This window comes from Perognathus longimembris, chromosome 18, assembly GCF_023159225.1.
Source record: "Perognathus longimembris pacificus isolate PPM17 chromosome 18, ASM2315922v1, whole genome shotgun sequence".
Taxonomy (NCBI): Eukaryota; Metazoa; Chordata; class Mammalia; order Rodentia; family Heteromyidae; genus Perognathus; species Perognathus longimembris.
The window spans coordinates 51,641,657-51,647,979 of record NC_063178.1 but is presented as its reverse complement, the minus strand read 5'-3'; the positions used below and the strand labels follow the sequence as shown (position 1 = coordinate 51,647,979).

At 37.4% G+C, this 6,323-nt stretch overlaps 1 pseudogene; it reads left to right on the top strand.

The window, feature by feature from the left end:
- Positions 1-5,193: 5,193 nt before the first annotated feature.
- On the top strand, positions 5,194-6,119 carry LOC125367066 (annotated as a pseudogene).
- The last annotated feature ends 204 nt before the right edge of the window (positions 6,120-6,323 follow it).

The following is a 6,323-nucleotide window of genomic DNA, read 5'->3' as shown; positions in this document are numbered from 1 at the left end:
TGTGTCATTAGAAATAAATTCCATTGTCATTCTGGTTGCAGTTAGTGGTCTCAGTGGAATATATAAGAGGTAGCACACTGCTTCCCATACACATTACAATCTAATTTTTCAACCCCACATGGAAAGTGAAATCAGTGATCTACTTTTTACTTAGAAGGAGATCACAGCAGTTCTGACATGAACACTAAATTTCTTTCCTTTCTCAGAGACTGGGTCTTTGAAGACCAAACTTATCTTCATGAGCTTATGTTGAAGGCCTAGCAGGGAACAAAATATCTATTCAGGCTAGCATACTATCTCCTACAGAGTGTACATTATTATATGTGAGCATTATATGCTGACAGCAATGGCCTCTGATTACTATATGGACATCTGTAATCGATTTCTCTATAACAGTGCCATGTCCCCCAAACTGTGTTGCTTTTTTAGACTTGGTTCCTTCTTCATGGAATTTTCTAGTGCTATGGCCCCTACTGAGTGTGACCTTCTGTGAGGCAAACACCATCAAACACTACTTGTGTGACACCCTCCCTTCATTGGAGCTCTCTCTTGTGGTCTATGTGTCAATGAACTGGAGGTTTTCATTATGATTGGCATCAGAATCCTTGTACCCAGTGTCACAATCCTTATTTACTAAGGTTTCATCCTCTTCCACATCTTCCATATCAGCTCCTCTGAGGGCAGGTCCCAAAGCCTCAAAACCACTTCTGCTATATCAATGAATGATGTCTTTTTATATCAGTCATTTCCCTTGGACGAACCCTTTAATCTAAACTTGAGGATGACTAGTATTAAAGCTACCTTGAGGAATACTCTGAGCAGGAGAAAATATTGATCCTGAACAATGTCATTCTCTGCTAATAGATAAAAAGCAGGAAATTTTGGTATATTTGTCCAAGTATTCTATTTTTTGCAGTTTTTTAAAAAAAATATTGGGGCTGGGGATATGGCGTAGTGGCAAGAGTGCCTGCCTCATATACATGAGGCCTTGGTTCGATTCCCCAGCACCACATATACAGAAAATGGCCAAAAGTGGCGCTGTGGCTCAAGTGGCAGAGTGCTAGCCTTGAGCAAAAAGAAGCCAGGGACAGTGCTCAGGCCCAGAGTCCAAGCCCCAGGACTGGCCAAAAAAAAATATTCTCAAGATAATATACAGAGGGGTTATAGTTACATATGTAAGGTAGTGAGTACATTTCTTGTCAAACTGGTTACCTCCTCACTCATTTTTCTCCTACCTTCCTTCCTCCCCAATTCCCCATTCCTGAGGAAATAGAAAGACTTGGAAAAGATAGTAAGTGAACTGAGGCCAGATCCAAAGAAACACAGACTGCATGGTTTCCCTCATTGGTAAAAATTAGTCTAGTCCTAGCAAAAGATCACAATAGCTTCAATCTTTGAGAAACCGAGTGTCAAGAAGTTCCCCCCCCCCCCCCCCCCCCCGGGCAGGGGATATAGCCTAGTGGCAAGAGTGCCTGCCTCGGATACCCGAGGCCCTAGGTTCGATTCCCCAGCACCACATATACAGAAAACGGCCAGAAGCGGCGCTGTGGCTCAAGTGGCAGAGTGCTAGCCTTGAGCGGGAAGAAGCCAGGGACAGTGCTCAGGCCCTGAGTCCAAGGCCCAGGACTGGCCAAAAAAAAAAAAGAAGTCCCCCCCAACACACACAGACACACAGATACAGACACACACAAACACACACATACTGTGGTTGAAACTAAACCTGCTTGTACCCTCCTTGCAGCAAGTAGTTGTGTATAATTAAAGGCATAAGATGTTGAAGTGTCTCATCAGGTGGCAATTGTGACAAAAATGAAATTTGTTTATCTTTCATTGCTACTTTACAGTATAAGGAGTTATAACTGAAAACCACAGTCAATAGCTTAAAAATAACTTCCAGGGAGTGTGCAACATTAGGGTTAGGCTGCTCCTTTTTGAAACCAGAGGGATTGAAGTCTTGATTCTAGCACTAGTTTATTTTTCAGACACAGGAATAAATCTCCATGACAAACAAGCACCTAGATTTTTATTTTCTTTAAAGGAGAGTCGATTTCAAAGCCAAGAGTAATGTCTTACTTTTAACATAGCAGCACATTTAATATAGCTTTGACAGAAAAATCATATATGTGAGGATAAATCATAGTGTTTGTGTTAGTAATGTGGATCATACATTCTGAAATGAACCAAAAATTAAGCTAATTAACATTTCAATCAACTCTACAAACATATCTTCTATGTGTTTTTTTGATATGTGTGTATGTATAAGATTATTTTTAAAATGTATCCTGCTGGCAAATTTCAGTCAACTATTGAAGTATTTTTGACTATTGATAACAAATGTTCTATTATAAATACTAAGATTAAGCATTTTTCACAATTACATCTTTTTATCTTTTGGAATACAGCACCTGGGTTTTCATTCGCACTGACCATGGCACCCAGTATGCTACTCATTTCTTATTGCTAGCATAGAGATAGAGCAGCATTATTTAGTTTCCATTGTCTTGATTATTATGCTTAGCATGAATTCCTCGAATTGTGAGATATACCCCTAAGACCTTGAGATATAATAGCTTCTTTACACCTTTAGAAGTCCAAATATTCAAGGATATTGGTAGGAAAATATCTGAAACCCATCTAGAGAAGGTTTAGGTGTTGCATTAAATAATTTTTCTCTCAGTACAGTTTTTTTTTGCCAGTCCTGGGGCTTGAACTCAGGTTCTGAGCACTGTTCTTGGCTTCTTTTTGCTCAAGACTATCACTCTACCACTAAAGCCACAGCACCACTTCTGGCTTTTTCTATATATGTGGTGCTGAGGAATTGAATCCAGGGCTTCATGTACATGAGGCAAGCACTTTATCACTAGGCCATGTGCCCAGCCCCTCAGTACACTTATTTTACACCCTACTAGGTTTGTTTATTTTGTGTCTTGGAGCACTAACTAAAACATTCTTATTGTATTTTACCTTCTTGTTTTAGACTAAAAAAGTGTATTAATGGTTCTAACACCTCCATATTCTATTCCATTTTGAGTACCTCACTCACATTAGCCTATTTCCCATATATTGGACACTATTTGAAGCATCATTCTTAATTTTTTATTTAACAACATTTGAGCTGAAGAATGAAATATTATTTTGACCACCCCTATTTACAAAAATAAGGAGACACAGAGATTCTACATTGTATATCCAAAGCACTGGAGTCAGGAAATGCAGGAAAATATTCAAACACAGAATAGATCCCCTAAGTCCATAACCCTCATTCTTTCTTAATAAGACGTGCAAATTTTCTACCTTTACTTTTATAACATTTACAGTTCGGATAAAATATTCAGGATGCATTTAGTGTTATATATAGCTTTAGAAGTGATGCAAACCAATAACATTGATTTCAGACATGTCTCAGGTTAAAATATATGTGAAGTAAGTTTATGTGAAGTTGAAAATGTTTAAAATATAAGTCAAGGAATCTGGTTGTTACCATTACTATTAATGATAGGAAAACAAAGAGTAAAAGAGCTAAAAAATGTCCCTTAAGAGACCAAAATGATAAGGAGATGCAATAACTGATCCAGTACAAAGGATGTACAATCCCTAAAGAGAATGTAATACTTCAGCATAATAATGATTCCCTAGTGCACAAAAGACACATTATATATTACCCAGTAAATGCAATAGCTTTATGGTCTTAGTAAATCTCGTTTTTTCACTGAGATGGGATTGAGTTATCTTCTAAATTTCACTAAGTCTTTAAACTCATGTGAACATTCTAGTGGCCCATAGTTTGCAAATATTTTTATCTCAAACTGTTTGTTGCCCACATCTGTTTAGAAACTTGCACATTTTCATGAAAAATTCTGACCAGTAGCTCAGATAGATGAATACTTATGTTCAGGCAGCCTCATCTTTGAATCTGAAGAAGAAAACCTGAGATTCAGGTTCTGCCCTAGAAGCCAAGACCACAGTGATAAATCATCATTATAAGCAGGAAAAATGTTTTCTCTTCCAAAGAGGGTAATTTTTAAAATTTTCTTTGTTAGGAAGTAATCTATTTACCAACTTGAGTTATAATTAACATTAGAGATAATATACATGTCATACAACTTGTCATTTTTCCCAAAATAATAGTTCAAAATGATCTAATACAATATCTAATGAATATGTCCATCACTTGTAGGCCTACTCCTGTGTTTTTAATATATGAGCACACATATAGTGAGAAGATAAACTTAAAATGGTTCCTCCGCAATTTCCAATTACAAAATGTGGCATTGGTCATTATGGTTAAGAGGTGTTTATTAGTTGCGTTAAATAACTCTGTGTAAAATTGAACCCTCTTATGCCTTGGCAAAAATTAAATCACCATATTTTTCTCTCTCACTGTTTATGGTAATAATCTATGCTTTTCTTTGGTGAATGATATTCTTGAAGCTAACACATCTAGGAGAAATCACGAAGTGTTTGATTGTTTCTTTTATCATTGTCATGCTTTTTGGTTTTTGTTTCACGTTCTATTTTTAAAATACTTTTGCAAAAATTCAGAGAACTAGAAATACAATTGATGCAATGGTAATGTTCAAGTAAACCAGGCAGAAGAGTCTTCTGAGAAAAAAAAAATTGAGATAATTCAGTCAGAAAATGGAAGGAATGCAGGGATTTAAACAACAGACCTATCTCTGCAGACACAATTTGCATTTTTCTACAGTTTCATATTTTACTGTGACATAATTAGCCTTCTAAGAATCACATAGAAGCAACTTTTACACATACACCACCACTAGATTATGGTCAGTCTCAGTGTTTAGCAAATGGTTGCTGTGATTTCTGTCTCTACTTTGACTACTGAAGAGAGGGTTGAAGCAATGAGGAGATGATAAAAGAAAATGTCAGCTCTCCCCAGCTCCATTCTCTCATCTATCATATGAAAACACCGAGATTCGCTGTGTAGACTGTGGGTGATAGTATAAACTATATTATGTTTAAGAGTATAATAAGGAAAACACTATGTTGCTTGATGTTACTCTAGAAAACAGGATTAAATATAAGATTTATGCACTGGGTGAGTGAGTTCCAGATATTCACAGGATGGACCTAGTATTTGTGGGTGGCTATTTTCTAAAAACATCTAAATGTCTTCTGATTTCACTTGTTTATGTGTCCACAGATTCTCTTACAGAAGAATGATCTAGGAGAATGGGCCTTGTAAATTAATCCCTTGTGACTGAATTTATTCTGGTGGGTTTAATAGACCGGTCTGATTTGCAGATACCCCTGTTCATTCTGTTCCTAGTAATATATTTAGTCACTGCCTTGGGAAATATGCTTTTGATCATTTTAATTACATTGAATTCACACCTTCACACACCCATGTACTTTTTACTCTTTAATTTGTATCTTGTAGACCTTTGCTATTCTACTTGGATTATCCCTAAATTGTTGATGAACTTTAATCTGAAAAAGAATGCCATCTCTTATGCAGGATGTATAGCCCAGCTCTACTTTTTTGGTTTCTTTGTCCTTACTGAATGCTACATGCTGACAGCAATGGCGTATGACTGCTGTGTGGCCATCTGCCATTCACTTCTCTACAACACTGCCATGTCCCCTAAAGTGTGTACCTATCTTGTATTTTCTTCTTACTTCGTGGGTTTCACTGATTCCCTGCTTGAAACAGGATTTGTCTTAAGTCTGACCTTCTGTGATGCTATGCCATCAACCACTTTTTCTGTGATGTTATGGCAATGCTCAAGCTCTCCTGCACCAGCACCTATGCCAGAAAAATAGAGGTTCTCATTGGAGGGGCCAAAGACATCATTTTGTTTAGTACTATTATCATTATCTCTTATGTGTTCATTGTTTTCAGTATCCTCAAGATAAAATTTACTGAGGGTAGATCCAAAGCCTTTACTACCTGCAGCTCCCACATAACTGCTGTATCTCTGTATTTCAGATTCTGTGCATTTATGTATCTCAAACCTTCCACTCCTGGGTCTCTGTATGAGGGGAGAATCTCTGTGATTTACACCATTGTGGTTCCTAAGATGAACCCTTTAATCTACAGCTTGAGGACAGATGTTAAAGCTGCCCTAGGAAAATCCCTCTGCAAGACAATCAGTTGACCAGAAGTCCCATGGCTCTGTGCTTTGAAAAGAATAGCATTGAGCTATTCTTTGCTTCAGTTAGCATATTTTCAATGTAAACATATCTCCTTCCAGTCGTTCTTTAGCTCCAGGCTAGCACTCTACCACTTGAGCCACAGCACGGATTCTGGCTTTTTCTGTGTATGTGGTACTGAGGAATGGAGCCCAGGACTTCATAGATGC